This window comes from Astyanax mexicanus, chromosome 14, assembly GCF_023375975.1.
Source record: "Astyanax mexicanus isolate ESR-SI-001 chromosome 14, AstMex3_surface, whole genome shotgun sequence".
Lineage (NCBI taxonomy): Eukaryota > Metazoa > Chordata > Actinopteri > Characiformes > Acestrorhamphidae > Astyanax > Astyanax mexicanus.
In genome coordinates this window covers 4839136-4862421 of record NC_064421.1, presented here as the reverse complement: position 1 = coordinate 4862421, position 23286 = coordinate 4839136, and the positions used below count along the sequence as shown (strand labels likewise).

At 39.8% G+C, this 23286-nt stretch overlaps 1 long non-coding RNA gene across 1 annotated transcript in view; it reads left to right on the top strand.

The window, feature by feature from the left end:
* The window catches only part of LOC125780964 (uncharacterized), a 264860-nt gene extending 247232 nt beyond the window's left edge, over positions 1-17628 (top strand). Inside the window, exon 3 of the long non-coding RNA XR_007424000.1 lies at positions 17559-17628. This is a non-coding gene — a long non-coding RNA (uncharacterized LOC125780964). The remainder of the gene's footprint in view (positions 1-17558) is intronic.
* The last annotated feature ends 5658 nt before the right edge of the window (positions 17629-23286 follow it).

The following is a 23286-nucleotide window of genomic DNA, read 5'->3' as shown; positions in this document are numbered from 1 at the left end:
CTGATGCACTGACTCATTAAATAACAATCTGACTCAATGAGTATTAAACAAACTAAGCCCACAGACTAATATTTTGACTTACTCACTAATGAACTGACTCACTGATTAACTCATTGACTTTTGAGATGCACTAAATCAGTGACTAACACATTGTTCTACTCACTGAGTCTCTGATGTGTTGACTTGCTGAAAAATGCATTGCCTCAATGACTCTCAAACTGACTCAGTGAACCACTGACTGTGACACTGAGTCACAGACTCACTGACTGACTCACTGACTCATTGAAAAATGAATTGACTCAATGAATAACGATCAAACTAAACTCGCCGACTGATGTTTTCACTTACTGAACAATGAACTGACTCACTGATTGATACACCGACTCACTGACTCTTGAGCTAATATGCACTAAATTAGTGACTAACTCACTGTCTTACTAACTGATCCACTGACTAATGCACAGACTCACCAACTGACTCACGGATTGATGTGTTGACTTGCTGATAAACGCACTGACTTAATAACAAATGCCCTGAATCACCGACTCTCAAACTGACACAGTAAAACACTGAGTCACTGACTCACTGACTGATGCATTGACTCAATGACTGATGTGCTGACTCACTGACTTATTCACTGCCAGACTGAACACTAATTATCTCAGTGATTAATTTGCTTACTGACTCACAAAGTGACTCATTGGCTTAATTGCTGACTCATTGAGTTGGTAACTTACTGATAACCTACTAAATCCATGATAAGCTGATTTACTGACTGACTTACTGATTTATTTAGTAACTGACTTATTAAAAACATATTAATTGATTTTCTGATTTATTTATTGACCTGTTGAGTCAATAAATGTTGCTAAATGACCCCACAACCAACTGAATAAATGCTTAATAACCTGAATAAATAAAAAAGGTAAAATACAAAAAAAAAAAAAAAATAAGTGTGTAATTTTTGTACTCAGCACAGTTTCACCAGATCCTGCATGCTAAATAAACTTTTATCTAACTCAGAGCCATTTAAAGTTATTTTACTGAAATGTTGATTAATGAGCTGGCCTTTCAAAACATGCTAATGAACGTATGACGGTTCAGACGGTGTCGCCGGAGCATTGTCTGGAAAACTTGATATTAAGCAGATGTTTTGAGCATCCTCTGACACGTTTGTACAGCTGATCCACACCCTCTCTGAGGAACACGGCGTATCTCGAGTGGGGAAATTTCACATCTTGGCCTGGGAGCGTTAAGAAAATGCCAGCTTCAGGAATCAGGTCACACACATGAGCGGAAAGTCCATCATAAGGGATTATAGTTCAGTAATATATTCACAGATTACTATTCCGTCGGAAAACCTCAGAGTGAGGCGGCTCAGAGGAAAATGTCTGACTATTAGAGCAATAATGGTTTCTGAAGATTGGGTCGTGTCGTAAAGTCAAATGACTGATGAACGTAAAAAGCTATGATTTAAAAAGACAAAACACAAAGTTCATTTGTAAAGAATTGACATTTATTGGAACATTTGAACATTTAAATGCAATATCAGATAGGTAATCTCCAGAATATTGAGGTCAGAACATTTTTTACCCAGATAGCAAAAAAATCATTACCACACATGAGCCTATGTTGCATTGTCCTGGTTAGGGTTTGAATCTAATCTAATCTAATATAATCTAATCTAATCTAATTACATCTGGACCAAATGCCAAATGGGCCAACACACTGGATACCGAGTATAATATTGAAACTGGTCTAAAAGACATGTGTCAGCACCCCGGTTGCTGAGTATAGTACAGGAATTGGCCTGAGCTGCATGTGTCAAGTGCCTGGTTGCCAAGTATAATACAGAAATTGGCCTGAGCTGCATGTGCCAACATCACAGTTACTGAGTATAATATGGGAGTTAACCTGTATCACATGTGCCAACACCCCGGTTGCTGAAAATAATATGGGAATTGACCTCAACACCCTTTACCTGAGCTGCATGTGCCAACATCACAGTTGCTGATTATAATAAGGGAATTGGCCTGAGTCATATGTGCCAAGTGCCTGGTTGCCAAGTATAATACAGGATTTAGCCTAAGCTGCATGTGCCAACATCACGGTTGCTGGGTATCATATGGGAATCGGCCTGGGCCGTATGTCTTAACACCCTGGTTGCCAAGTATAATAAAGGAACTGGCCTGAGCCACATGTGGCAACACCCCAGTTGCCGAGTATAGTTCATTAAATAGATAGATAGATAGATAGATAGATAGATAGATAGATAGATAGATAGATAGATAGATAGATAGATAGATAGATAGATAGATAGATGTCTCATGTGCCAACACCCCGGTTGCCAAATATAATACAGGAATCGACCTGAGCCATATGTCTCAACACCCCAGTTGGCAAGTATAATACAGGAATTGGCCTGAGCTGCATGTGTCAACACCCTGGTTGCTGAGTATAGTACAGGAATTGGCCTGAGCCATATGTGTCAAGACCCTGGTTGGCAAGTATAAAACAGGAATTTGCACCAAGCCGCATGTGCCAACTCTCCGGTTGCTGAGAAAATTATGGGGGTGGAACCAAGCCACATGTGCCAACATCCAACCAAGTTGGAAAGTATAATACGACCTTCAGCCTGAGCCGCATGGGCCAGTACTCTTATTGCTGCTTATTGAGTATAATAGGTCAACCTGCCCAAAAAACTTGTGTCAGCATTCCGGTTGCTGAGTATAATATAACAATCAGCCCAAACTGGGTTGCCAATACTCAAGTTTCTAAATCTAAACCATTTGCATGGCTATTCTGCATGGCTTATGTAAAGTCTCAGCTGATCCTGCCATACATCAGCCGAGCTCAGCCCCATTGTTCATGCAGTCTCAGTAAAAGTTGCAAGAGCTCCTGGATCTTGTTTCCAATGATGTGGAAAGAGATTCTCGCTGGTCTTCCTAGAAGTCAGCCTTAAGAAAACAGTATGTCCACGGGTGAATCTCTCTCTCAATAGGGGTCATTATACATCATATAAGAGCCAGTGTGCAGCTTTCAGGGACGATTTCAAAGCAGCACCCGAATAAATACACAGTGGACACTGCTGCTACGAGAGTGAGGTGAACCCCCTACTTGTAAAGGTCACAGATGGCTGGGCAGACCAGTGTTATTTTCAGTCAGCAGATGGAAACGTTGAAGAAGGATTCATCTCCGGGCAGCAGAGTTCAACCTCTACGCCACTCTCTGCTCACACATCGAGACCACAGCTCTGGCAACCAGCTAAACTGGGCTTTCGGATCAAAGCCATTAGTGACTCTTGACAGACAGTATGCTTCGGATAAATTGGGAAAGAAAATGTCTATACAGTAAACTGGAGGAGTTTTCCCAAGTTCTTGCCAACATGTATTGGAAAAAAATAAAACATTTTGGAATAAAATTCTGATTTCTGAATAAAACTGCTGTTTCATTTAAATTTATGTCATTTTTATTGGCATGCAGCGTGAACCAATATGCACCGTATTATGCACACTATCTACAGTATATACAGCTCTGGAAAAAAATCACTTCAGAGAGCACTTCAGTTTCTGAATCAGTTTCTCTGATTTTGCTATTTACTGTATATGTTTGAATGTTGTTTTATTCTATAAACTACAGACAATATTTCCCACAAATTCCAAATAAATACATTGTGATTTAGAACATTTTTCTTGCAGAAAATGAGAAATGGCTGAAATAACAAAAAAGATGCAAAGATTTCAGACCTCAAATAATGCAAAGAAAACATGTTCATATTCATAAGGTTTTTCTAAAGAGTTCAGAAATCAATATTTGGTGCAATAACCCTGGTTTTAATCACAGTTTTCATGCATCTTGGCATCATGTTCTCTTCCACCAGTCTTACACACTGCTTTTGGATAACTTTATGCCTTTACTTCTGGTGCAAATATTTAAGCAGTTCAGATTGGTTTCATGGCTGGAGTCTATGTATCTGTATATATCTGTCATTATCAGTACAGTGATGGCGGCGCTTGGAGCTAAAAAACAAGCGGCTCGGGATGTAAACATTTTTTTTTTTAAGTTTCTTTTGCACTTTTAAAGTTATTAATGCCTCGTTTTAAACGTCACAGCTTCCCAGATTCTACCAAGGAGGTGTAGAGCTACTTTGAGCCTGGATAACGGTGGAAAAAGTGCTGAGCGAAAAGCACAAAATTACTGAATCACAGAAAGCTGCAGGAGAGCGGAGGTGTGCAACTCAACAAAGGTTAGTACTTTTTAGCATATTTTACTGCACACAAAGTCCTTTTTACACTGAAGTTCTCCTTTAAATAAGTTTTTAAATTCTAAAAGCAGGCCAAGATAATCGTCTCTATCCTCTATGGTTTGACTCTAGTAGCATACTGTACACCATCCAAAATTACAACAACATTTGGCTTAAAGCTCAGCTAGAGAGAAGCATCCAGTTTAAGTGATTTCTCATATTTGGATTTTGGTAAACGTTTCTAAACGTTCATCCTGTTTAGAAGAATAAATAGAGTTATTAGTTTTCCGCTTCGCCCCGCACCACCACATGACTGATGGAAGCCTATTAAATTCATTTAGATCTTATAAAGCATTACATTGATTCAGCTGAGGCCTGGCTAAATGCCTTATCCCACTCAGGGAATTGCATGAGCTTTCCTCAAATTATGCTGTACATATATTAAGAAGCTTAATATTCTAGCACGGGCCACAGTAAAAGTGCTGTTATTAGATCCGACTGAATGATAATGGAAGTGCTAATGCAGTGACATAGAGGTTCACGTAACGCAAAGGTTAGGTCCGAGGCAAATTTTTAATCAGCCTCAAATGTCAAGAGGCAGAGCCGGGGTGCGGATGCATATCCCGGGATTAGTATTCAGCCCGGCTAAACAAGGCCGTTTAAGCAATCACAAGGAGAGCGGCCGTGTCGAGCCGCGGCTCAAGGAATCAAACTTTCTTTGAAGACGCGGAGAAAGAACACGTGTCTCGCAAAAAAAACAACGAGAGGAAAAAAAGAAGAACTGATTGTTGAAAACTGCGTCGAGCGCTGATGAAATATGTGCTGATGAGTTACAAAGATCAGCTTCCGCGTAATTACAAATGCACGATTGGTTTTGATTGCGTTTATTCAGTTATATATTTATTTTTCTAAACAAGGCCACTTTCCTCAATCCGAGCAGACGCTTTTTTCTTTTCCTGCGCTTGCCGCTGCGATGCCGGGCAGGCTTACGTAAGCCGTGCTTCCCCGCGGTGAAGTGGAGACCGAGCCGAAGCTCCCAGATTGTTTCTATTACTAATTAATTAAGCCAGACTCTGTGAACTTGCTACCCACTTGTTCGAGTTACGAAACTTACTTATTATCGCCGCTCCCCTCCTAAAATGTTCCCACCCCGAGGAGCAGATCATCAGATAGCTCTTCATTTTTGATGATCTGTTGAATTGGATCTGAAGGAGGAAAAAAAAACACAGCACATCCTGTTCCAGATCTCCAGTGACGCTCTGTGTGTGATGTGTTCTTTGATTGTACTGAGAACAATCATAATTCAGTTTTACACAGCCTTTTATATACTCCTGTTTATAGCTCGCAAGTGCATGAAATGCTTTACAGTGCTTTGAAGACACACACACATACTCTTTATATATATACTGTACCACTCAGATGTTTGGACACACCTTCTTACTCGATGTTTTTATTTTATTTATGTTTTATGTTTAAATGAATACTGAAATTATTCAGACTATGAAGGAACACATAATGAATCATGTAGTAACTTAAACGTGTTAAACAAACCAAAATACTGAGGCTGGTAACTCTGATGAACTTATCCTGTACAACAGAGCAAAGTCTTGCTCTTCCTTTCCTGGGGAGCATTCCTGATGAGTGCCAGTTTCATCATTATAAAGTTTATGATTGTCTTTGTGGTGACTGCAATTGAGGATGCTTTCAACAACAAACAAAAGAGAATGATACCAAAACATAGCTAAACAGGAAACAGATTCATGAACTTCATGAATCATGAAACTGCAATTTTACCTAATGATTTTGCTATGGTTTAACTTGTGTTTGAATTAGATGTGTCCAATTTTGGTCTGAATCTGTGTTTTTGGTGGATTCTGAGTTTGTGTCTAAAGGAAGATAGTTTGTTAATAGATTTTTCCAATGATTGATGTTAATGATATTTTTTATTTTCTAGTTCATTAGGATGATTTTCTTTGCGATAATTAGCGACATCAAGAATATTCTATTGATTGCCTTCTTTTTGCCATTCTTGCTTCTCATAATCTGGATTAGAACATTACTCAAATATTCACTATTCACTGTATACCTGTAACTCTACCTCTTCACTACTTTACTTTAACTGATGCTCTCAAACACTTTATTAAGAGACAAGAAATTCAAGTAATTAACTCTTGACAAGCCATTGTGGTTTTAGACCACAATAATTGATTGTGGTGACGGACAGTTCTGGTGGAAACAGAAGAGTTGAGGTGCACATTGAATTCTGCGTGATTTGAGCAGCCGTGGTTTTATGTTTTTTGATATAATCCGGGTTAGCACCCGAACATCCCTTTCAGACAGCTTGCTCTTACAGCATCCACAGTTAATCCTGTTGGATGTGGTTTGTCCTTCTTGGTGGTATGCTGACATTACCCTGGATACCGTGGCTCTTGATGCATCACAAAGACTTGCTGTCTTGGTCACAGATGCTCCAGCAAGACGTGCACCAACAATCTGTCCTCTTTTAAACTCTGATATGTCTCCCATAATGTTGTGTGCATTGCAATATTTAGATTTAGAATTAATGAAGATTGGCCACCAGGCGGCTCCAATTTAGCCATGAAACCTCCCACACTAAAATGACAGGTGTTTCAGTTGTGACCAGTATTAGTGCACAAGGACTAACAGTGAATAAATAGCAAAATAGATGATAAACAGGTGAGAAATAGTGTTGTTAAGGATTAACAAAATTTTGGGATATGAAGTGCGCCTCAATTACAAGCTCCACCCCTTCGCCCTATATATACCTCCAAGTCACAACTCACCTCCGTGACGAACAAACTCACGCCCACCTCCACCCCGTCACCTCCCTCAATTTAATTTTTTCACCTCAGCCCTGGGGGCGGGACCAGGCTCAAGATCATCTCAAGCAGTACCGAACTGCACCCAAGCATTAACTGAACTGTACCCAAGCATTAACAGAGTTCACATCACCCCATCCCCCCCCCCCCCCCGCATCGCTCGGCGCAATTCATTATAGCAAATTGCATGTTAAACATAACATATTGCACAAATGGTGATAAAGTGATCACGTAGGTACAAATAGGTACACAATACACACGGTACAAATGTATTTAAATATAAAAAAAAAAACACTACATTTAAGTTGTGTCCAAACTTTTGACTTTTGGCACTGCACACACACACACACACACACACACACAGTTCTCCTGCTACGGAATAAACTAGTGTGATTAGCATGAACAAGCGGCCCAGTGAGAGAGCCACTCTCTCATGCAGGCAAATATTAATGTAATATTTATTTATTTATCAGAGCAAAACTCTCACTGGTTCACACTTACAGCGAGCAAGATGCATCGCACGTCACACACACCGCACACACACACACCACACATGCCTCATCCTGCCTGACTAAAACATGTGAGCATCCTCCAGATGCAGCGCTGGGTGAGTTCTAATCAAGACCCGAAATAGCAGAGAGTGGGACAGGCACTAATAATTACTACACATTAACCTTACACTGCTTCAGACTCATCCCCGGCTGTGAGGACCATGTCTCTCCTACTGCAGCCTGGCCGGTAATGTGGTGCCCAACCACAAAATACAGCGCTTTAAAATGTGTGTTTATGGTTTGGTGTCGGGGATCGCAGAGTTTAAATGAAGGAGGTCTTTCATTAATGCTTTATTAATGTGAGAATAGCATATGCAGTGTAACGGTTACACCGTGCTATTGCATGCTCTGTACATCATCACAACGTAATTTAATGCAGCCATTTTATTTATTTTGCATGCATTTGCAAACAGAGCTCTTCCAGAACCAGCTCTTTCAACACACGCCTCAGCATACAGCACACAGGATCCTCATGTTTAATGCCAAGAATCCTACAAAAATGAACTATAACAGTACTGTATATAGTTTACTGAATTACTTTTTCCTTTTTTATATATGTGATATTTAAGAAGAAAAGCTTTCACTGTGGTGAAAAAAAGGATACCAGCTCTTGCGCAGCTGGAAATGTGCAAAAAAGCATGAACTAATTCTCTTAATTAATCATGGGTGTGGTTAATTTTGGGCGTAAAGTGAAATAAATCAATCAGTGTGTCAGTTGTCATTCCCTTTAAGAGGCAGGTGAGCTCTGACTTTGGCATGTTGGTTTCTTAACAGTGCGGCGCTTTTGTGTGTCTCAGCAGAGACAGATACTGATCTGCATGTTCACACTGTGAAGATACACCAGCAGCTCATTTAAGGGAACAGCGATGTTATTTTATTCTTTATTCTGTTTATTGTTGAGGTAGAAACTGGATTTGCGCTGCAGCTGTGTGTCTGTGTGTGTATGTGTAACAAGCAGGAGTGCACAGTGCACTGAGGGTGAACAGTAGGCATAATTAAGATAGGATTGGGCTGTTGACTGTTGTCAGGGTTTTAATCAGTCAGTGGCGCACCTGTATTACCCACTGCCAAGACAGAAACAAGCCAGAAATTTACCTGAACACACCTCACTTCCAGACCATATCTACGCAGATGGGTGTGGTGGTGGTCTGAAAATAAGGCTATACTCAGGTAAATTTCTGGCATATTGCTATCTTGGCAACGAAAAACAACCTAGACAGACGTCAACAGTCAGAAGTTCATTGCTATCTTGGCAGTGAATTGTCAACACAGGCACGTGACACATGATCAACAATATACAGAATGAACGAGCATAAAAGAGCAGGTCAGTATCCTCTGCTGAGAAGTGTTGGACTCGTCCAGGTAGCTGCACCGTTGAAATAGCAATGCACCAGATTTTCAGAGCGCACCTAACTCTTAAAGGAGCCACCCATGATTGATTAAGAGAATTAGTGCATGACTTTTGTATGTTTCGAGCTACTCAAGGTGTACTTTTCCCGTCGTTATGATAGCAAAGACACACTGACACACCCTAAATCAAGCTGCACAGATGACGGCTCGCCTATAGATAGTTAAAATAGGCCCCATTCTCTTTTTGAGTAGGTTTGTCTTGCTGTTGCATCTCTGGCGGCCTATCATATGATCATTTGTCTTATTTTGCATCCATTTGCAAACAAAGCTCTTCCAGAACCTTTCACCAAACACAGCACACAGAATCCTCATGTTTAATACCAGAAATCTCCATTATTGTAAGGGTATATTCTTTACCGGATTTCTGTTTCTCTCGTTTCATATGTGATAAGTGAGATGGAAAGCATTCGCTATGATACATATGCAGACACACACTCACACACCCACAAGTATTTCACATGAAACGTTCACGAACTGGAGAGAGAAACAGCTGATGGATGTGTTACTGGCTCATCAGAAAGAGAAGAAAAAAGAATAATTCCATCGTTATTGTAAGAAGAACCTCAGAAACCGCATCTCTGAAATGGAGGCTTTAAAGGAGATGGAGAAGAACATTGACTTTAATGTGTGGGAATAGAATGAGATTTTATTCCATGTAATTTTGATGAATTGTTCCATTCATCATGAAATGTTCACTCGATGTACAGTAACGTGCAAAAGTCACACAGCGTCCATTTATTTATTTCATTTCCAGATGAGCTTTTCAAGCTATTCAATTTTATCTTGGGAAAAAAATGGACTAACATGCCAAAAGTCACGGGACTCGAGCTACAGGACATGGGAAAACGGGAAAAGGGAAAAAATATAGATGAAATGGTCAGTGCAATATTCATCATTCAATTTTCTGACCATTTAAGGCTAAATAAAAAAAACAGAAATTTAAATAGTGAGAAAGAAATGTATTTTTACAGTTTTCTAGCACTTAACTCCTCCCCCTCACAATCTGAATTTCAGAAAACATGAAAAAACAAATCTTTACTCAATTTTCTAATTTTCTCCCGCAATCTGATGGTGTAATCCAACCAACATATGTAACATGATACTGATAGCCTCATGCTACCAGTAGTGACAAGAACATTAGTAATATTAATGAATTTCGGAAAACATATTTAATCTAATTTTATTATGTTATATATTATAATCCAATCTACATGTTACAAGATACAACAATAAAAAAACAAACAAAAAAAAAATGCACAAACAAAAACTATTTCTTGTTTTTATTGTAGTAAATTTTATATTAGCAAATTTTGCATCAAATGGTCAAGAAATTTAACTTATAAATGTTATACTGACAAAAAAACATTAAAAAAAACAATGCAATAATTCAACAGGAATGATGGTAATACTCTGAAAAGTAAGAGAATTTAGCTTTATTCCATTCAAACTTCTGAGTTTCAACTAGGAAATTAAATCTGAAAAGCCCCTACAAGTCAGATTTCCAACACCAAAATTTGGGAAACCTCATCAACCCCAAGTTCCGAACCCAAAACAGCTGCTACCACACATCAACAGTAGTAAAAGCAGTAGTTCTATAGAAATTCTATACAGCTCTTCTACAACTCCAAATCAGAAAAACACCAGGACAGTATTTCTTACATTTTCATGGACCTTTATTTGATTAAAGACAGTATGATGTCAAGAAATTTAATCTGCTCTATATTATGTTATTTCTTACTCTACATCTGATGCAAGCAATTGGGATGGTAAAGCATTTAGCAATTTATAATGTTGCCATTCCTTCTAACAATGGTTAAAAAAATTGGCACTGAGGATCAGAGGTGGAAAGTAACTAATTACATTTACTCACATTACTGTAATTGAGTAGATTGTATGAGTAATTTGTAATTTTTAAAGTAGTTTTTAAAACATTACATTACATTACATTACATTACATTTGGCAGACGCTTTTGTCCAAAGCGACTTACAATATTGAAGTGCAAATAATAGAAGAGGTTAAGTACAAAAATAATAGAAGTTAAAAATAAAGCATCTATAGATAGGGCCTTAAGGAGGTCAGAGGGAAATAATGGGATAGAGGAGTAGAGAAGAGGAAGAAGGAGATGAGGTTAGAGCTCTGTCTTCAGGAGTTTCTTCAGGTAATTTTACTAGTAATTTACTTCACTACTTTGGAAAATTCCCCATTACTGAGTAAAAAATGAAATGCTGGGGGAAAAAAACAAATTGTTTAAATAAAAAAAAATAGAGTTTTGTTCTCCATGGCAGCGCAGCTGAACTGTTCCATGTAGTGTTTGTTATGGTTAGAGGGAGAGACGCTGTGTGAATTAGCTGTGCTGGGGGAACCGGTGTTCTGTCGAGTTATGCTACCCATCGACATGCGCCGACCAACATTTTTTTGTAAGGTTTCATGTTTTTCATAATAATTTTTATTAGGAACGTTAAACAATCTGCTTGGATGATAAAAAAATCATGTAAATAGCAGTTAAAGCATAGCAATGGCAAGTTACAAAATAATAATGAACTGTAATACTATAAAAATACAGTTTATAGTCACATATATGATCATAACCTTTTAACTTTTTAACATTAAAGAAAAAAATGTGTCATAGAAACCTATATCTCTTGTTCTTTAAAATGGTTTATGGGGTGGTCTGAGCAAATACTGCCTGAAAGGTCCAAATTATTTAATTTAATAATTATTTTATTTATGATTTGTACTTTTTTACATCAAATAAATAAAAGTAACTATGTAACTTTTACTCAAAGTACATTTTAAATTGAGTACTTTTTTACTTTTACTCGAGTAGATTTTTAGATGTGTACTTTTACTTTTACTTGAGTAGAATTTTAGCAAAGTAAAGGTACTTTTACTTAATTACAATTTTTCAGTACTTTCTCCACCTCTGCTGAGGATACATAAGTGCTGAGGTGTTACAGGTGTTATTTTTTTCCCCATTCTTCCAGCAAACAGGTCTTAAGGAGTGCCGCCGTATGTGTTCATATCTTGAAGGCAACTTATTTTAAGATCCCTGTGTACTTTTCTTTTATTAGTGAATATAGTAACTCTGTATTGTAGAGCTTGCTGGTGATGAAGGTGTGTAAAATGATCTCTTGTTCATGTGGTTCAGCTATTGTGAAATGATGCATCTTGATGTAGTGAGTCTGAGGGCTTGGAAAAGTGGGTAGTTGGATGCAAAAGCAGAAAGACAATAATCGTGGTAAAAAAATAGGAAAAGCGCCAAAAACCAGCAATAGAGAAACACATGGAAACTAATGCTCAATTAAGTCACAGAGTGGCAATATCTGCAAAGAGGCAAAGAGTGTATTTTGCTATCGTAATGACAGGAAAAGTACAGCATGCATTTCTATTTAAATGGTGCAGCTACCTGGATGTGTCCAAAGCTTCTCAGCAGAGGAAATAGACTGTAAGGGTGTAAGATAGCAATGACCAACACAACGTGTCTCACACAGGTTGTAAGATAGGTCCCCTAGATTCTTTCACAATTTTGTCTTGTTGATTTGGGTTTGTACAAAAAGCACATTCATGACTTGGGTGGGGCAAGAAACGCTTAGACAAGCATGTTTACCACTCTATTATTTCACCTCAGAATGAAACGCAATTCTGTCAACTCAGAAATATCTCCTATAAATGAAGAACTCTGGTGGGCAGATGGTGGTGTCAAATGAAATGGCAAAAAAAAAAAAGAGTTAGAGTCGTCTTATGACAGCGATGATTTGCTACAGTATCTGTGTAACAAAGCCTGTGCTCCTACCATCATCCCTAGCAGAGCCAAATTCTGACATTTATCTTTATATCTGCAGCAGAATCTATTAGTTTTAACTGGGGATCATCCCGTGGTTCTATAGGAGCACCTGGCGTGGGTCCAGTTTCTTCTGAGTGGAAAAGCATGAAGGGAAGGAAATGCCACTGATACATGTAAGCCAAGACAAGCATGCCCAGCAGGTCCTCTCCAATAACCCAGCTACGTCTGGCCGAGCGAAGGTGGAAGCCAAAACCAAACACTCGGCTCTTTTGATTCTGTCAGCACACATTTCCCCTTTTATCTGATAACCTGACAAGCCTTGTAAATCAAAAGTCAAAAGTTCAAACCGCGCACCATAAATTTCACGATTCCAGAAACTGTATGAAATATTGATATCTGTTCTCCTCACTGTCTCCGTCTCTTTCAATCTGTCTGTTTTCCCGTCTCTGGAGACAGAACCTTGTATCCCCCACGCTCTACGTTTGGTTTGTATCCTCCACCTGAACTGATCGAACCACTTCAAAAAAACAACGTTCTCCACTTCTCTTCTCTACACTCTACAGTCAGCTTCAGTTCGACTGTTACGCTGTTCCAACAATGTAACACTGACATGCCAACAGTTATCGGACAGGAACTAGTACTAGTGTTGTGTCTCATGACTTTTGTCACATCCCATGGAAGTTAAAGAGCACTGCAGTGAGCTGCAGGACATGTGTGTGGTGGTCTCCAGCATTTCCATATAAGGTATTTAGCAGACGCCCTTATCCAGAGTGAATTACAACAGTGCTTTGTTTTTTACTTTAAAATATCCATAGCTAGTTTGTGGAGAGCAGGATTAAGAGATACACCAAGATTTAAAAAAAAAAAAGAACTCTTTGAAAATATAATTCTTTAGTTGGTGTTTAACAGTGGTGTGCAGTGAGGCCCTTCTATTCCTTCAGAGAAGGGGTGACAATAAATGCATGTAAATAATTACATAATTTTTAATCAGGAAATATATATCATAGCTATTGTACGTGTACAAATTTATTTGATAAATTAACTAAAATAAAAAACAGCAACTAATTCAAAGCATTAGTCTGTGTTTTTTTAGTTGCTACAGGACTCTTATCTGACTGACAGCGGTTTTAACCAATCAAAGCTTTTTAAAATGGCTTCTGCCCCCAAGTGACTGCGTGACCCTGCTCCTGATTTTGAGAAGGGTGTAGTAATGAGTCTATTAGCAAAGTCGAAGAACAGTCTTACCAATCAGATTCATGATTTTCACTACGGGGGCGGGGCCATGGCTGTGTAACCCCTTCTGTTTTGGCTGCCCTGGCAAACTGTAGACATACTAATGAGTGATCTTTGTTGTATTGTGTTGTATCGGTTGTATTGTAGGCAAATTAAGCACTGATTGTTGGGTCTATTGTATACTTTTGTAGTTTGTAGTTGTATTTGTGGGCTGTTGATGTGTATTAAGTTCATATAACTAAGTCAAGAGAGAGAATATGTAGTTATTGTAATATTTGTCTATGTGTCAGTCGGCTGGCGGCGGGGTAGGGGGGTATTGGGGGTGGTTGCAGAAGGGGTACCCACTATATTCACTGCACGCCACTGGTGTTTAAAGACCGGGAGTGACTCTGCTGTTGTGACACCCAGTGGAAGTTTGTTCCACTACCTCGGTTGTAGAGTCAGGTTGTTTGTTTTCTGTTGTTTGGTTTTGAGAGATGGTGGATCGAGTATACGATATAGTATAAATGCAAAGGGGGGCCAAATCACGTCTGTCTGTCATGTCTATGGGTTTAGAATGGGATGTTATAAGATCTACTGTTAGTGTAATTCATAGGTGTCCCAATACTTTTGTCCATATAGTGCAGTTCTGAAGGGGGGGTATAATCCATATTAATGCCTGTGGATATAGAATGGGATGTCATAAAAGTTAATATAGGTGTCCCAATACTTTTGTCTACATAGTGTAAATGCAAGGGGGGACCGACTCCATACTAATGTCTATGAGTATCGAATAGGACGTCATGAAAACTCATGTAAGTGTTTCAACACTTTTGTCCATATAGTGTAAATGCAAAAAAGGACCGACAACATATAATTGCTTATGGGTATAGAATGGGATGTCAAAAGACTCCTGCAACTGTCCCAACAATTTTGTCCATATACAAAGGGAGGCCAAACTCTATATTAATGCCTATGGGTTTAGAATGGGATGTTATAAGATCGACTGTAGGTGTAATTCACAGGTGTCCCAATACTTTTGTCCATATAGTGTAAATGCAAAAAAGGACCGACAACATATTATTGCTTATGGGTATAGAATGGGATGTCAAAAGACTCCTGCAACTGTCCCAATATCTTTGTCCATATAGTGCAGCTTCAAAGGGAGGCCAAACTCTATATTAATGTCTATGTGTTTAGAATGGGATGTTATAAGATCTACTGTTAATGTAATTCACAGGTATCCCAATACTTTTGTCTATATAGTGCAGCTGTAAAGGGGGATATAGTCCACATTAATGCCTGTGGATACAGAATGGGACGTCATAAAAGTTCATGTAGGTGTCCCAATACTTTTGACTATATAGTGTAAATGCAAGGGGGGGACCGACTCCATACTAATGTCTATGAGTATCGAATGGGACGTCATAAAAGCTTATGTAAGTGTTTCAATACTTTTGTCCATATAGTGCAGCTTCAAAGAGAGGCCAAACTCTATATTAATGCCTATGGGTTTAGAATGGGATGTTATAAGATCGACTGTAGGTGTAATTCACAGGTGTCCCAATACTTTTGTCCATATAGTGTAAATGCAAAAAAGGACCGACAACATATTATTGCTTATGGGTATAGAATGGGATGTCAAAAGACTCCTGCAACTGTCCCAATATCTTTGTCCATATAGTGCAGCTTCAAAGGGAGGCCAAACTCTATATTAATGTCTATGTGTTTAGAATGGGATGTTATAAGATCTACTGTTAATGTAATTCACAGGTATCCCAATACTTTTGTCCATATAGTGCAGTTCTGAAGGGGGGTATAGTCCACATTAATGCCTGTGGATATAGAATGGGACGTCATAAAACTTCATGTAGGTGTCCCAATACTTTTGTCTATATAGTGTAAATGCAAGGGGAGGCCGACTCTATACTAATGTTTATGAGTATCGAATGTGACATCATTAAAGCTAAAGTGTTTCAACACTTTTGTCCATATAGTGTAAATGCAAAAAAGGACCGACAACATATTATTGCTTATGGGTAAAGAATGGGATCTCAAAAGGCTCCGGCATCATAAGATCTACTGTTGGTGTAATTCACAGGTGTCCCAATACTTTTGTCTATATAGTGTAAATGCAAGGAGGGACCGACTCCATACTAATGTCTATGAGTATCGAATGGGACGTCATAAAATCTCATGTAGGTGTCCCAATACTTTGGTCCATATAGATTACATGCAAAAAGGGATTGACTACAGATTAATGCCTATGTATATAAAATGGGATGTCATAAAATCTCATGCAGGTGTCTCCATTTTTTGTCCATAAAGTGTAAATGCAAACTCAATTTTAATGCCTATGGAAGCTGTAATAGATATAATGCATTGGTGTCCCAACACATATAAGCCCAATTTATAGGAAATAAATGTAAGGAAAAAGCTTCATATGGGCCTTTTGAAGAGGCCTCTTGAAAGGTTCTTTAGAAAAGAACAAGTGGTTCTTCTCTGGCTCTTCTCCAATAAAAACCCTCTTTAGTATCTTTACTTTGGCAGACTGGAGTAACGCACACACCTTGATCTGCTGCTGCTGCTGCCTGGCTGTGGAGTGTAGTGAAGTGGAATGTGATTTGTTTTGCACAGCATTTCATTAATTGACTGACAGCGTTAAAATCCTGCCTCCCATTCATCCGCTCTGATTAGCAGAGCTATTAGCAGAAAGATTTGACTCATTGAGGCAAAGTGGATATTGGAGGAGAGGTGTTTAGCCAGTTCGGAGGTACGTTATTTGCATTCATTAACGTAATTAAAGAAATTTTCCATCTAATAGAACAAGTTTCTTGTGTCAAAGCAAATGGTACAACACACACACACACACACACAGAAAACACACACACAAAAACACAATTTCAGTGTGTGCTGAGATGTATCACATCTTCAATCAGACAAGTTGTCTATAATTAACCCTGTTAACAGCAACACTAAGAAATACTCTTGTTTAGACGACATCTTTGCGCATCTTGGCATTTTCTTAGTTTAACAGCAAACTGTTAACAGCTGTGCTGAACTCATCAAGAGTTAATTCCTTGAATTTCTTGTCTCGTAATAAAGTGTTTGAGAGCATCAGTTAAAGTAAAGTAGTGAAGAGGTAGAGTTACAGGTATACAGTGAATAGTGAATATTTGAGTAATGGTCTAATCCAGATTATGAGAAGCTAGAACTACTCAAATAAATAAAGAAAAGGAAGGTCAGTCAACCTGAAAAGAAGAATTTCAATGGTTTTGAAAGTATCCTCAAGTGCAGTCACTGCAAAGACCAACAAAAACATTATAATGATGAAACTGGCACTCATCAGGGCAGCCCCAGGAAAGGGAGAGCAAGAGTTTCCTCTGTTCTACAGGATAAGTTCATTAGAGTTACCAGCATTAGAAACCTCAGAAAGATAACAGCTCCCCAGGAGCAGCCTGGTGTTCAATCTTCATTAATTGCACATTGCACCAGTAAGAGCAGTAAGAGTGTGAAGGTTCAATTAGCAGGGTAAGAGCACAGTTCTGTTCTAAATATTGCAATGCACACAACATTATGGGGGACATACCAGAGTTCAAAAGAGGACAAATTGTTGGTGCACGTCTTGCTGGAGCATCTGTGACCAAGACAGCAAGTCTTTGTGATGCATCAAGAGCCACGGGATCCAGGGTAATGTGAGTGAATGGTGAGTGACGCAACTTCCGGCCTGCGTACCTGCTTGCTGTTTGTTTAGCTACTCTCTGTTTTAGCTATTTGTTTACGTTTTCTACTACTTATTAACTTTTAACCGTCTTATAACCTTCCTAAACTTATAAAATCCCTCAGGTAGCCATTATTTTTGTGTTATTTATCGATTTTTGCCGTTGTTTTTTGTGTGTTTTGTGCTTACTTCGAGGTAATGGCGTGTGCGGAGGATCGTGCTCTCCTGACACTCAGCGAGGAGCTCGTCCGTCTGGATCAGCAGATCCACCGCTTGCTCGAGAGGCAGTCGGAGCTCCACAGGCAGAGGACGAGGCTGGAGGAATCCCGCGACGCCGCCTTCGCGGCGTCTCCAACCCGGTGCTGCCGGCGCGGCGGATCAGGCGGTCGTTTGCTTCACCCCCGCTCCGGGAGGGGCCTGGGAGCGGCAGCGCGGCCGAGGAAAGCGGGTTTCCCCCCTACCTTCTCAGCCGGATTTTGCCTCCGCAAACCGGTTTGAGGTCCTCAGCTCGTCGCCGTCGCCTCCTTCACCTCCCCCAGCCCCGAGGAAAACAGATAAGGGCAGTACCCTCATTGTCGGAGATTCCATTGTTAGGCATTTAAAGGTGTCTAACGCTAAGGGTAATGCTGCAGTGTCGTGTTTTCCAGGAGCTCGGGTCCTGGACGTCGCCCGGCGGCTTCCTACGGTGCTTCGGCATCGCGGGGACCCCGGCACCGTCATCCTGCATGTGGGTACCAACGACACGTCCGCCCGGCGCAGTGAGGTCCTGAAGGAGCACTTTCGCATTCTTCTGGATACTGCTCGCAGACTGACCCGCGCTGGTCCGATGCCCACCTACCGCCGCGGGAGCCAGCCGTTCAGCCGCCTCTACGCTCTCCACTGCTGGCTGCGGGACTGGTGCTCTGCTAGTGGAGTTGGCTACGTGGACAACTGGGAGAGTTTTCGGGAATGTCCAGCCCTCTTCCACCGAGACGGGCTTCACCCCAGCCGCCTGGGATCCACCGTCCTCTCTGGTAACATTGAGGCGGTGCTACGCCGGGACTGACTGGATCTAACCAGTCATACCGGCCAGGTTAGTGGTCTAAGTAATGGGCAGTTTAGTAATATACATTGTTCTAATGAGTTATCTTGCCACTTTCCTGTGCATAAGGCTGCGAGTTTTAATTATGTGCCTTTTTCAGATACAAGTGCATTTTTACCTTGTAGGATTGAGACTGTGTCTGTCCCCCGTGTCGCTCGAAACCGAAAAACTCAGAAAATCTGTTTTAATAATCTTATTAAAATTAAAACAACAGCATCCGTCTCTCAGAGTACCAGCAGCGTCCGTATGAAACTAGGGCTATTAAATATAAGATCGCTAGCACCAAAATCAGTTATTGTTAATGATATTATTACTGATAATCACCTTAATGCTCTATGTCTGTGTGAAACCTGGATTAAACCTGATGAATATATCGCTTTAAATGAGTCTACCCCCCCAGGTTTTAGCTATTTCAGTTACCCACGCAGCTCTGGTCGTGGCGGTGGTGTTGCCACAATCTATGACTCAATGTTAGGTATATCTCAAAACTCACAATTGGATGCTAAGTCGTTTGAAGTTCTTAGTCTTAAAGTAGCAGGCCCGTCTCCTGCTTCCAAAACGCAGCATTCGTTTCTGCTTATAACACTGTATCGTCCTCCTGGACCATACTCAAATTTTATTAGTGAATTTGCTGACTTTCTAGCAGCAGTAATTCTTCTTTCTGATAAGATCATAATTGTTGGAGACTTTAATATCCACTTTGAAAAGGACCAGGATCCACTAAAAATTGCATTTAAATCAGTTTTAGATGCTCTAGGCTTTAAACAAAATGTAATTGGCCCCACTCACCGATGTAGTCATACATTAGACTTAGTTTTGACACTGAGTATTGAGGCTGAGAATATAGTTACTCTTTCTCAACATGACTCAATATCCGATCATTATCTAATTATGTTTGAAATAGTTTTTAATCAAAATATCCTCCTCCCGCCCCGCTATATCAGCAAGCGTAAAATAACAACCGCAATTGCTAATGAATTTGTAAATAAACTCCCCGACTTAACCATCTCCCTTCCGTCCTATGAGCATGATCTCGAGCACAAAACAGAAAATCTACAAACTGTGCTCCGCTCTAACCTTGACCGCGTAGCGGCGACAAAAATAAAACAAATCAGGGATAAAAAGCTAGCACCGTGGTATAATGACCACACACGCACATTAAAACAAACCGCTCGTAACTTTGAACGTAAATGGCGACACACAAAACTAGAATTTTTCCGGCTAGCATGGCAGCATAGTCTCACAGACTACAAAAAAGCCCTAATTAAAACAAAATCCCAGTATATTTCATCGCTTATTGAGAAAAATAGAGACAACCCTAGATTCCTTTTCACTACTGTAGCTAAACTCACCGGCAGTCAAAAACAAACTAGCTCCGTTATCCCTGCCGACATTAATAGTAATGATTTCATGAAGTTCTTTGATGATAAAATTAATAGCATTAGACAAAAAAATCAGTATCACCCCCAAAATCTACTTATAGATATCGATGAATGCTGCTCCAGCTCTGAGACACACCTAGAGTGTTTCAGCCCGGTTACAGAAAAAGATTTACTTAGTGTAATTAACTCATCAAAATCAACATCATGTATATTAGATCCAGTACCCACACAATTATTGAAACAGGCACTGCCAAAGGTGGGAAAATCATTACTAGAAATAGTAAATTCATCCCTTAGCATGGGCTACGTACCCAATTCTCTTAAATTGGCGGTCATTAAGCCCATTATCAAAAAGCCAAATCTGGACCCCCGCGAGCTTGCTAATTATAGACCAATTTCTAATCTTTCCTTTATAGCCAAAATCCTAGAAAAAACTGTGTTTAACCAGCTGCGCTTGTATCTACAAAGTAATAGTATGCATGAGGTTTTTCAATCTGGATTTAGACAAAACCATAGTACTGAAACAACTCTACTTAGAGTAACTAATGATTTACTTTCAGCTCTTGATAGGGGTTACTCTAAGTAATGCCATCTCATTAGTTTATCTAAGTAATTAGTTACTCTAAGTAATGCCATCCTTGTACTGCTAGATCTAAGTGCTGCCTTTGACACCATAGATCACGCTATTCTACTTGATAGGTTAGAAAATCTTATAGGAATTAAAGGATCTGCCCTCACCTGGTTCAGATCTTATCTGAGAGATCGATTCCAGTGTGTTTACTTAAATAACGAATGCTCTTATCAGTCTAGAGTAAAATATGGTGTCCCTCAAGGATCAATACTGGGTCCATTACTCTTCACTCTTTATATGCTACCACTGGGTAAAATTATCCGTAGGCATGGTATTAACTTTCACTGCTATGCTGATGACACGCAACTTTACATATCTGCTAAACCCAACGAGGAGCTCTGTATAAATCAAATAACAGACTGTATTAAAGACATTAAAAATTGGATGACACACAACTTTCTCTTACTTAATTCTGATAAAACTGAGGTCCTTCTATTAGGTCCTAATATTGATAAAAACATAAATGTTAATACTGTAGACATAGACGGTCACTTAATTATACCTGGTAAAACTGTGAGAAACCTTGGGGTCATCTTTGACCCAATTCTTTCGTTTGATGCTCACATATGTAGCATAGTCAAAATTGCATTCTTCCACTTAAGAAATATAGCTAAAATCCGCAGTATACTCTCTCTGGAAGATGCTGAGAAGCTGGTACATGCATTCATAACCTCCAGGCTGGACTACTGCAACGCGTTGTTGGCTGGAAGTCCACATAAATTACTCCATAAACTCCAGCTAGTTCAGAATGCAGCCGCAAGAGTGCTTACCAGAGCTAGAAAGTTCGATCACATTACACCTATTCTTTCATCCCTACATTGGCTACCTGTTAGATTTCGTATAGATTATAAAATACTTCTCCTGACGTATAAATCCCTCAATGGTCTGGCCCCGCATTATCTGCAGGAACTCCTTACTCCTTACAATCCGCCGCGTTCACTCCGCTCCCAAGACGCTGGCCTGTTATTAGTCTCGCGTATTAGAAAAAACTATGCAGGAGGAAGAGCGTTCTTTTATAAAGCTCCCCAACTTTGGAATAGCCTCCCTATTAATATGCGGGACTCAGACACACTCTCAATCTTTAAATCTAGACTCAAAACATTTCTATTTGCTCAAGCTTTTGAGTAATGTCTCTTTACAATTTTCTTCCTCTTACAGCTTATCCAGCAAATATAAACCCTGTCCTAATCATCTGCTTTCTCTTTCTCTCCCCATGTCCTGAGCTGCTGCTACCAGTGCCCATCCCACTCCAGCAGAGTTTTATAAAACCATTCTAACCCCTTTTTCTTCCCTCCCCTCTCTGTTCTCTCTCTCTATCTTTCTCACAGGTGCTGAGACGCCTGGCCGGCCGGTCTTCCTGGATGTGTCCGTCTGTGGTTCCAGCTTTCAGGAATCAGCCCTGTCCTTCTAATCATCAGAATTATTTTACAACCCTTCTAACTTCTGCTTTTTTTCTCTTCCTCTCCTTTCTGTTTTCTCTATCTATCTCTTTTACATGTATGGAGATGCCCTGTTCCTGATGTTCCCAGCCTGGCTCTCCACTGCCCGCTGTGTTGTTCTCCGGCTCTGCAACCCTGCACCATTACCATTAACACACTCAGTATCTGTTTCTGTATTAGCCATAGCTCTATAGTTTGTGCCCATCACATTCTTATATTCATAAATTAGTACCTGTTATATTAGCCATAGTTCACATTAATTCTCTGTACTGTTTTTGTTCTGTTATTTGTTTGTTGTTTGTTTGTACTGAGCGGGTCAACCCGAGTAGGATGGGTTCCTCGGACTGAGTCTTGGTTCCTTCCAAGGTTTCTTCCTCTTAAAGGGAGTTTTTCCTTGCCACTGTGTCACCATAAAATTGGCATCTCTGTGGTGCTGCTCATAAGAGGCGTGGACCTGTTTTTCCTGTAAAGCGGCTTTGTGACAACCTTTGTTGTAAAAAGCGCTATATAAATAAAATTGAATTGAATTGAACTGAATTAATGTCAGCATACCACCAAGAAGGACCAAGCACATCCAACAGGATTAACTGTGGATGCTGTAAGAGGAAGCTATCTGAAAGGGCTGTTCTGGAGCTAACCCGGATTGTATCCAAAAAAACATAAAACTTTGGCTTATCAAATCATGACAGAATTCAATGTGCACCTCAACTCTCCTGTTTCCACCAGAACTGTCCGTCACCACAATAAATGATTGTGCTCTAAAACCAGGTGTTTCAGTTTCATTGTCCAACCCCTGTAGAAGCACAGTTTTCAGAAAATAAATCTGTGTAGATTAACATCCGGTACTCGTTGGACAATTAAAGGGGAAGTTGATTTATTTGTAAGGTAGCCCAGGGGGAATCACTACACACTGATGGTGAGTGTCAGTCAGAAACTGTTGGACACACCCAGTATGCAAATAGATTGTGACAGAAGCCAATGGAAAAGAAGC